The following is a 12,029-nucleotide window of genomic DNA, read 5'->3' on the forward strand; positions in this document are numbered from 1 at the left end:
TGAACAATAGTTGAAGTACAAATTTTAAATATTACTAGCTCTTATACTCTCTTGTTTGCGCTTATAAGAGCATCTCCAATTGTAGTTTTTTCAAAAGCTTTTTATTTTTTGAAGAAGTTTTTTTACCATTAGTGTGCTAAAACCATTTAATACTCATTAAGATGTTTAAACATCTGATTGGATTTATCCCTTCTAGCCTTTACATCTCATAACAATTTATTTTATATCTTATTTGTTTTAGATATTAATTTTTAAAATTTGTTTAGAACTTAATCTATTTAATTAAATATTTAAATTAAATTTGAATTAATTTTAATGAAACTTATATTATAAAAAAATAATTTTCAAATGACACAGGACCGGTCCAAACGGTGGACAACCCGGGCGGTCCCCTAGGGCCCATGTCTCTAAGGGGCCCAAAATTCCTTATATATACATATATATATATATATATATATATATATATATATATATATATATATATATATATATATATATATTGTTGGATTAGTGTCTAAGTCCATAACTATTTTGGTATGTACTTGACCCGATGGTGCATGGTCCTTTTGGGTTGCCTTCACCAAAGCAACTTGATAGGATGAATTATGGAGAGAGAGGATTAATTATGATTTATTAATATATTATGAAAATAATATATTAAAGGAGAAATCATATTGTTTAATTAATATTAGTCAAGAATTAATAAGAATTAACTTTGTGGCTAAAAGACATTAATTAAACTTAAGGGACTAGAATTGTCAGTTGTACGATAAGTTGAATATTGGGCTAATGGACTCCATATTAGAGGGGTGGACGAATTCTATGGGGAAACCCATTAGAAATCGTCCTAGGCCTCTAAGGAGGGAGTCCATGGGTTGCTTAGGGCCTAAGCATCCAAATTAGGGTTTCCTTGTTAGATAACCCTAATAGCCTCATTATTTAAAGATCCCTAGAGCACCAAAAACGTGTGGAAGTAACTCCTCAAGGTTTTGGACGTTTTTGGGCAGCCTCCTCTCTCCTTATTCTTCATCCTCTTGCTCTTGGTGTTTGTGAGCCATTAAAGGAGTGACACTTGTGACTTTAAGCTTTCTAAAGTCATTACAAGGAGGATTTGAGATTGTTATTACTACATAACAATCAAGGTATGATCTAAAAACCCTTTCACATGTTAATATGATTAATTGTATGCTAGAACTAGGGTTTAAAGTCTTGGATGAATTGCATGTACAATAGAGAAACCTAGATCCAAGCATTAGGGTTTGCATGAGCACATAGGATGTTCTTATGGCTAAAACCCATCAGTGGTATCAGAGCCAAGATTTGTTTCTATTGTATTGATGCCTTGGTTATTTGTTCAAGCTTCAAAAAATCGATTTTTTGGTCTCCTGTCTGATGAACTCGGCGAGTTCCAAAGTGGACTTGGCGAGTATCTCCAACTCGGCGAGTCTATAGAGGAACTTGGCGAGTTCGAGTGTCAGAAGGAGGTAGTTTCGGGATTTCTTGTTGTTTTACTTAAGGATACTTGCCTTAACTGTTTTGGGTCATTAAAATCCGATTTTAAACATATATTTGACTATATCCTTGATTAAACAAAAGATAATTACCAATTGATTAGATAATAACTTCCTTATATGATTAAAGTTTGATTATTTGTATTAATTGAGTAACTTATCTTGCAAGAAATTGAAATTAGGTCAAATATAGATAATGACAAAATTAATTGTTAAATTTCTATTATTTGTTATTTGATCCTTGTGTTGTGAAAAAGTTTCATTTGTGCCCATGTAAGTTTTATGGTTTAAATTTGAACTTAAAGGTTTTGTGTTGAAATTTAAATAGTTGAAACCCTAATGTTTTAAAATGTTTCAAAACTTGCCCTCAACTTTTGGAGTTTAAAAGTTGATTAAAAGTTTAATTTAGAAATGTTAAATTCTAAAACCCTAGTATTGTTTTGAAAAAGTTCAAATCACACCCTTATGGTTTTATTAATTAATTAAGGTGTATAATTAAAAGAGATTTAATTAACCCATAAAAATTGTTTTTTTGGTTCACATTTAATTAAATTAACAGTATAATTTATTAAATTAGAACACCTAGTATTTTAAAAGTGTAAAATACACCCTATACTATATATAACATTAAAAGTCTAGTATTATATATGTATGAGTAAATAGTCAGTCTTACCGTTAGTAGGCCTCATTCACGAAGCTGGTCTACAAGGGGTGTTTAAGGAAATTGCCTATAAAATGGCGATTGAATGGGTATCCACTCTTACCCACCGCACTCTTGACTAGTGGAGGGTCGTTAGCCGAACGGGTAGGATAGGACAAAAACCTTCCATTATAAGTATAATGAAGTATAAAAGTAACTAAATGCTTTTACAAATTCCCAATCTTAGTTACTTTAGGCAAAAGTGAATTGATGCAATTCCATGAAATTACACTTTGTGACCTTGCGAAGACGTTAGTGGAGCGTGTGTGGTTAACCGGCACACTAAATGGTTCTAAGCAAAGGTAGCAAAGGGTGACTCAATGTTTGTCATAGTTCGGTTGAGCGTGTGTGGTTAACCGGCACATCGAATAGACGACTGTAACATGTGGGGGCACCATGTAAGTTTGCATGGTTATTCACACCCGCTTTGTGATCCTCGGTATCCCAGTCACAAACTAGAGGGGCATATCGAGATTTAAACATGCCATTGAAATGTTCAATGAATCTCAAAAGATCTAGGAATTTTCAATAGATTTACAACTTAAATTTCTTTTTCGTTTTTCATGGTGGCAGTTAGTGAATCGTCATTCACTTACCTGCAAATATTCTGCAACTAGATTACGGCATCCCTTTCCTAGGTTGTAGAATATTGTGTTGGGTCCTAGCCTTAATATCTCATTTGGGAGATTTATTAAGGACTCAATCAATCAACTAACTTGAATTTAATTTTTGTCCCGTTTTATAGATGTCAAAGTATGACAACTGTGGTCTTCTCAAATCCCGTGGAACAAGCCTTTCACATGAATATGATATTCCACGATTCGATCGAGGAACACGAGATCATGCTTCACTTCCTCCACCTCCTCCTATTATTCTCCCTAACCCACAAGTTCAAAAGATTTAAAAGTTCAAACTCACTCAAGCCCTTTTGGCAAGTAAACATGAAGAAGGAAAGTCAGTGTGTGCACACATCCTAGAGATGAAGTCACACATTGATAGATTAAGAATGTTGGGATCTGTTGTCTATGAGGATCTGGCTGTTGACTGGGTTCTTCAGTCACTTCCTGACTCATATAGTGAGTTCATAAGAGAGTACTATATGATGACCCACGACGTAACCCTCATTGATCTCACATATATGCTTATTGCTGCTGAATCAAAAATGATTTGGCGCACTGGAAAAGCAAAGTTGATTGGTGGATCTGCCTTCCGGACCTCTATGGATATAGGCAATGGCAACGAAACGCATGCCATGATCGAAAAGTTTGATCATAAGAGAAAGGCAAAGTCAGAAGTAGTTCTGTGTGCTGTTCCAAAGAAGTCAATTTGCTTTTATTGCCAAGAGAAGGGGCATTGGAGACGAAGCTATCCTATTTACCTATGAGATCTAAGAGATGGGAGAGTCAAAACGTATGGCTCTGCTTTAGGTAAAATCCATTAACTAACTCTTTTAAGTTCCTATTCTAGATTCTTAATACATGATGTGATAAGATTACATTTCGATGTCTTGTAGGATCGAAGAAAAGAGAGGAAGCTTAAGGGAAGAAGTGAGCGGAATCTAATTGTGAAGAAATGGATTTCGATCGCATTACTTGAAGATTAGAATCTTGAGCTACTACTTGGAGTTAGAATAAGATTGCTAAGAAATATGTCTTAACATAGTTTTTCAATTAAATTGCATTGTAAGGACAAATTTTTTCGCAATAAAATAAATTTTGATTTAATATTATTTATTTATCCTTGCAATGGCGTGTATGAAAAATTGATGTTTGTAAGTTTCTATTATTAGCAATAATGGATTTGATTCTTCATTATGGAAAGGTCAAGAATTTACCAAATGGGGAAAGTTTCTCATCGCCCAAGTTTCAATTGGAAAGAAACTTGGAATCATACAACATGGTTGCATGATGAATGAGAAATATCATATTTGGAAATTAGACTAATTCGTTGACAAAGTGTCAAGTGAAGGACTAGGAGATCAAGCACACAAGGTTGTGAGTTGATCAAGTCCACCACAAGAGTAACAAAGATATTCGTCATGATTTACTAAGGTTAAGTAAATATGATTATACTTATGAGATTAAGTGTAATTCTCAGTTGATTGAAAGAGTTTCAATCAATAGCAGAATGAATAAAGAAGAATCAAGTAGGCAGAAAGATAAAAGTTTCTCTATTCTAAGAAAAAGGGAGAGTACCTTTTATTATGTTTTATGATAAGTCTTAATGATTAAGAACCATATCTCAATTGATCGTCTAAATGAGTCTTAGTACAATTGTATGTCTGATAAGAGGAATCAAGAATTGAAGAAATGGTTAAATCAAGAAGTCAATCATACTTCGTTCCAAAACCAAGTCTTAGAGTTAAGATTGTGACATTGAGTGAGAAGTCTTAAGAAGGTTTATAACATTCATCAAATGTGGAAAGTTGTGATGTCTTGGATAAGACAAAGACCAACTAGGACCAATTTTGTGAAGTATTTTGTCTTGATAAAAGCTACGTTAACTCTTGAATATTTGTTTGTCAACAAATGTTTATTGACAAAAGAATCTTATATGTTAAGGAGTCAGTGGGAGTCTTAATGGTCTTGAAAGGTTTCAAGAACTAATCAAGAATAAACCTCATCAGTCATCACTAGCACACGAGTTGAGGTTTACAACATATTGTGTTGACACTATCTTGTTTCTGTGTCGTTCGAAATTAAGTTAATTATGCATGTAAGTTCTATGAGTTCTCATTTGAACGCATAAAAGGCAAGCACCTTGATCAATGAAAAGTACATTGATAAGAAAGGATGAGCTGCTTAACTACTTGGAAGACATGGTGGGCACTCGTGTTACCATAAGGCAAGAAATCAAAATTAAGAAAGTTTGGTCCATAAGAGTTTGGATTTGTCGCAAACTTTAGTTTTGGACAAATTCGCATGGATAGAAACACATACACCATTAAAATCTAAGTGTCATAAGATTCCCTCCTTCATAAGAATGACTGTGAGGAAATGCTTTCGCTAAGAGAGATTTTAAGAAGATAGTAATTGTGAAAATTGTATTCTCGAATTCGATTATGGTTACGGTATCCCTTTCCATAATTCGAATTGTGATATTTGGCAATTAGTCTGCATTGTTTAGACACACATATGAGCTATCTAAGGCAAAGGTGTATAAGTTTAAGAAGCTTAGATAAAGGACTACATGTCAAAGCTAGTAGGAGCATAAGTGTTATGCTTATCATCATGATAGTGGGAGCATAAATGTTGTGCTTGTATGATTATTAAGGCAAGTATTGCAAGTTAGCAATATTAATCATAGAAAACAAGAGTTATACTTTACAAAGTCGTAAGGGTTGAATAGTTGTTTTGCTATAATTAAGGGAGACAATATTATGCTTCATTTCAAATCTAAAGGCTTAGGTTGTGGAATGTTAATAAATTTAGTCAAGAGTACATAGTGCGTTCTCAAAATTTCAATTATGATTGTGGCATCCCTCTTCATAGTTCGAATTGTGAGAATGTGACACATAAAATATTATGGCAAAAGATTGATAAAGTATCGTATCCTTATTATGCATCATATCCCATACGCTTCGGGTAAAGGATCGATTGCAGATGCTATAATATTTGACCATTCTAAAACTTTTCCAAATGTCTAGCGCATTTAGAGGGAAAAAAAGACAAAGAATCGGTTATGACTAAGATAATTAAACAACTATCGAAGGACGATCCAAAGTTCACTGAGGATTGGTCGCTTGTGAGTAGTTGGGAATATGGTATTAGATGGACCATATCGACATTTTTATGAATAGATAAGATTCTATTAAGAATGATTTGTCATATGGAAAATATGGAAATGTTTCCATATTGGGAGTTGGATATTGAGAATCTATATTAGAAACTTTTATGCAAGAAGGATGTTCAAAGGAATGTACTTTGAGTGAGAGACATCATATCTATAGAATTGTTTCTGATAGAGATTAGCCAAGTCTTGATGATTTTGAACTATGATTTTACGAAAGAATCATTGCATAAAATGTTAGAATCTAGCATAAGTAATAAGAATTTGATATTCTTATACTTATGATAAGGATTGGGAGTTGTGAAATGAGTATGATTGGAAATGTGTTCATTTGATCTATTTCACAATGTAAGGACCGTAAGTAAACATTGTGTGCATGCTGAGAGCATGGGACAAGTGTAGTAATAATTCAAGTAAGAAGTTGATTACCCGAAACAACAAATAATGAGTAATCAATATGGTGATTAAATAAAATGTTTTATTTATACCCAGAGTGTGGGGCCATATAGGATTAGTATTATTCTTGTGTTTCACTTTGCATGTTTTGACTTCCTGAATAATTAAATTGGTTCAGAACAATCAAATTATTCGAACGGACCACAGTCGTTCATATGTTGGAAGTAGGTATGAATGAAGACTGTCGTGAATTGGTGTGTGGATGGTCTAAAGTGTATTAGACATAAGCAAATGTTTTCTACAACGTTCATGAGTGCTTATGAATATGAGTTTGAGCATTGGATTAAACCCATGCTCACTTAGATCACTTCATGGATTTTATCACGAGTGATTGGTGAGACGATAACATCTTATATTCTTGAAACCAAGATGTGTGAGTTGTATCTTGCGCGTCGGTTACACATTGATAATATGTAAACGCACCAGTAACTTGGTGTTATAAAACATATTGTTGTGTGTGATTCGGTGAGTGAGTGCAAGCAAGCATTGAACCAAATTTTATCTGTTCCTTTTATCCAAAGTAGGATGAAAGCGATATCTATGGGCCCCTCGATGATTTAGTGATGACACTAAGTGCTTGGCCAAGCCGAGACTAATTTGATGTGTTCAATTGTAGTCTGTTGTCAGTCGTCATAAATTGGAAATTAGGAAACAACACATAGACAGAGGGAATGATTTAAATCCATGTCTCAGTCAATACGATATCTAGAATGGAGGAATATATGATCCCTTATCTAAAGGACGCGTATCTGATAAGATCAGAGTTGACAGCGACTTTTGAAAGCTACGATTGCATATCAGGATCTGAAATCATATGCAAAATAGTTATTAGATTTATCCAAGTGGGAGACTGTTGGATTAGTGTCTAAGTCCATAACTATTTTGGTATGTACTTGACCCGATGGTGCATGGTCCTTTTGGGTTGCCTTCACCAAAGTACCTTGATAGGATGAATTATGGAGAGAGAGGATTAATTATGATTTATTAATATATTATGAGAATAATATCTTAAAGGAGAAATCATATTGTTTAATTAATATTAGTCAAGAATTAATAAGAATTAACTTTGTGGCTAAAAGACATTAATTAAACTTAAGGGACTAGAACTGTCAGTTGTATGATAAGTTGAATATTGGGCTAATGGACTCCATATTAGAGGGGTGGACGAATTCTATGGGGAAACCCATTAGAAATCGTCCCAGGCCTCTAAGGAGGGAGTCCATGGGTTGCTTAGGGCCTAAGCATCCAAATTAGGTTTTCCTTGTTAGATAACCCTAATAGCCTCACTATTTAAAGATCCCTAGAACACCAAAAACGTGTGGAAGTAACTCCTTAGGGTTTTGGATGTTTTTGGGCAGCCTCCTCTCTCCTTATTCTTCATCCTCTTGCTCTTGGTGTTTGTGAGCCATTAGAGGAGTGACACTTGTGACTCCAAGCTTTCTAAAGTCATTACAAGGAGGATTTGAGATTGTTATTACTACATAACAATCAAGGTATGATCTAAAAACCCTTTCACATGTTAATATGATTAATTGTATGCTAGAACTAGGGTTTAAAGTCTTGGATGAATTGCATGTACAATAGAGAAACCTAGATCCAAGCATTAGGGTTTGCATGAGCACATATGATGTTCTTATGGCTAAAACCCATCATATATATATATATATATATATATATATATATATATATATATATATATATATATATAGGAGTAGGATTAAATAAGAACACCTAAAAGGTTGAGAAAGCGAGAACAGATCATAACCTTTTAAATAACTAGATCTAAGGCTATTAATATCTGGTTCATTTATGTAAATTATAAAGCTGATGGGTTAAATATGTAACTTTAAAATGGTGATAAGGGTATAATAGGAACTCCAAATAATATAAATAAACGACAATTTCTATAATTTAAGAAATCCAAATAATATTAATTTTATCGTTGATTCTCTCAACTTAACTACATAAATAAACCCTAATCTATTTGCTTTTTATTGCCGGCCGCACACCCCATCCTTTTCACTTTATGCTACCATTGCTATCCATATCTCACCACCTCTTGCCTTCATCCTCTTTTGCCAGCCTTCATCATTGATCGGAGGAGAGTGGGTGTTGAAACAAAAAAGAAGCTGGAAAATAATAGCCACCAATTTTGTGCGACGTCATCCTCACCTGTCACTACCACTAACCACCGTTAAACAACCACCATCACCCAAGACACATCTGTTCACCTTCGCCACACCTATGGCCCGCCTTCTCGTCCTCCCCGATCGATCTTCAAAATCGTCATCAGATTCCCCTTTCTGGTGTTCATGCTTTCTTGACAGGTTTCTTTGTCATCATGCTAGTATATTTTTTTTAAAATTTTTTTATATTATTCTTGATTCTTGATTCGTAGTTTTGACAAAGTCTCGTGATGTGAATAAGTTGCAGATCAGAGTCACGGTAAATCTTCCAATTTTCATATTTCATCGTGGTTGTGCTTTGTTAATTAGTTTTGGGAGTAACTGTCTGAATAAGTGTGAATTTATAAATTGATCATGATTTTTATTTTTTAATATATGATTGTTCACGTCCCAATTTAATTAAACCAAGAGTTTATAATAGATACTAGGTGTAAGACCCGTATGTTATACGGGTTTGGTAAAACAAAAAATTAAATATAAAAGTTTAAACAAAAATTTATTTCAATTTAAAATTTTAGATTTGAAATTTAAAATTCAAAAGGAAACATATTAAATATTATATAAGTAATAATATTGTAATTTATTGGTTATTTTCAATTAAGGTAATTATTAATTGAGGTGTATATATAATGTGTTAATTAAGAAAAGATAAAAAAAAATAAGAAAATGACAAATGGAAAAAAAACATTTAATCAAAAATACAAAAAAATAACATGTGTCTAAGTTAATAAGAGAATGACAAGTAGCAAAATTATTTTCATTTATTAAGGAGGATTTAGTCTCATAAGTGTTAATCATTTATAATTTTAAATCTATTCAATTGTGGCCAGGTGTTTTATAAATCTGTTTATTTGTGAATATGTGTGTGAAGGGATGAGACGTCATTTCAACTGCTTGTTGCTAAATTTAATTTATTTCTTTTTGTTAAATATTCTTCATTTATGTTGTTATTTTAAATGTAACAAAGCATTTGCAAAAGAAAAAAAAGCACACGCTTAGAGTAGTTATCTTCAAAATGGAAAGGGATTTTCATCATAAATAAATAGAACTATATAAATAAATAGAACTATAGAACTATAAATCATAAATGAATAATACTATAATATAAAAGATTATAATAAATTATTGCCTCTTCTATTTATGATTATAAAAGGAGACACAAATATTCATTTGTAAATTAGTGATGAATAGTTTGTGATTTTCTTATAATATATTTGAGCTTGATTTTGAAGGTGTGAATCCAAAAATAAGAATATTCAAATGTACCTCTTTTTTTTTTTTTTTTTTTTTTTTTTTTTTTTTTTTTTGTTTTTTGTTATGGTAGCCTTAAGAAAAATTACAACAAATGTATATCAATGTAATATAATTTATAAATTTATGATTATAATTGTATTGTTTTTTTTTTTATTTTTGTATGGTGCTTTATTCATTACAACGTTTATCTATTACTTATAGTCATTAATGAATATACATAATCATTGATGAATACAACAGACAAATGATTTATCAATAAATATAAAAATACAGTAAAAAATAAAATCATTATAATTTTAAAACTATTTTTATTTCATTACGATCGAAATGGTTTGAATCATGTAATATAATTTTTAATATTTTTTGTTTTTTAAATTTAATTAAAAATAGACAAAAGTTTTTTTTAATCTTTCATTTAAAATATGATTCTATTCATTTTGGAATAAAATTATACTAATCCAGGAATCATACCAAAAAAAAAGTTTGATTTTTAATTCCGAAAGAAAATTTTATAAAAATGTTTTGATAAAATTACAAAAATAGTGCCTGTGGTTTGCCAAAAATAACAAAGTTAGTCCCTATTAATTTTTTTGATGCAAATGGTCCTTGTGGTTTGCAAAACTTACACAGATGACCCTTTTTACTAACGCCGTTAATATTCAACCGTTAGGTACTGAATTAGCAAGGGTATTTTCATCTTTTCAAGTATAAAGGGACTGGATTCGTAACTTTGGATAAAATATAGAGACCAATTTTGCAATTCTGTCTTAAAATGATAATAATGATAGAAAATGAGTAAATGAGGATTCGAAATTGAGACCTCCCCTATATTTGTAATTTTATTAAAATATTGTTGTAACGGTATATTTCCTTCTATACCAGTTACCTAATCACCACTTGTTTGTTGCCACATGGACGTGGCCAACGTGTACATCCAATTATCCAGATCAGCATGAGAACCATTCCATGTTATTTTAGTGCAAATCCTAGGGAATTATGTTCTGATTTCGCATAATATGATTATTTTTAAGTCATGCTCTAACCAACTAGGCTACAACCAAACTTGTGATATAATTCCAAAAATTAATTAATATTATATAAAAGCATAAATAATTAATAAAAAATTAAAAAACATATTTTAAAAAAGAATTAAGGAAACAAAATATATTTTTAGTGTATTGTAAAAAAATATTTTTTACAAAAAAATTACTTGTTTTTTACGTATTTTTTTACATAAAGTATTTTTTTTAATGTATTTAAAAAATACGTTTTCGTATACTATGTTATTACATTGTTATTCTCTGATCCTAAAACATATTTTTACGATTTCATATAAAAATACGTTTTTTTCTTTCACATAGAAAAAAAAATTTATGTATAAAATATGTTTTTTATATATTTAAAAAATACATTTTCGTATAAAATGTTTTTACGTAAAAACATTAAGAACGTGATAACATAACGTAAAAATATGTTTTAGGATAAAATCAAAACGAGTTATATTTTTTACGTAAAGCAAACTAAAGACATTAATATAACGTAAAAATGTGTTTTCATATTTTTTACGTATGGGGGATTGGACTGTCACCCAAATAACGTTTTTTTTACTTAAAAACGTTAACGTGATAACATATTATATGAAAACGCATTTTTACGTTATGTTAACGTCTTTTGTTTGCTTTACGTAAAAAATATAAGTCGTTTTGATTTGATCCTAAAACATATTGTTACGTTATGTCATCACGTTCTTAATGTTTTTACGTAAAAACATTTTATACAAAAATGTTTTTTTTTAAATATATAAAAAACATATTTTATACGTAAAAAAAACTTTTTTTTCTATGTGAAAGAAAAAAAACGTATTTTTATATGAAAACGTAAAAATATGTTTTAGGATCATAGCAATAACAATGTAATAACATAGTATACGTAAACATATTTTTTAAATACATTAAAAAAATATTTTATGTAAAAAAAATACTTAGAAAAACAAGTAATTTTTTTGTAAATTTTTTTTTTAAAAATACACTATAAATATATTTTGTTTTCTTAATTTTTTTAGAATATGTTTATTTATTTATTTTTTATTAATTATTTACGCTTTTATATAATATTAATTAATTTACGGAATTA

The sequence above is a fragment of the Lactuca sativa genome, chromosome 4 (genome assembly GCF_002870075.4).
Source record: "Lactuca sativa cultivar Salinas chromosome 4, Lsat_Salinas_v11, whole genome shotgun sequence".
Taxonomy (NCBI): Eukaryota; Viridiplantae; Streptophyta; class Magnoliopsida; order Asterales; family Asteraceae; genus Lactuca; species Lactuca sativa.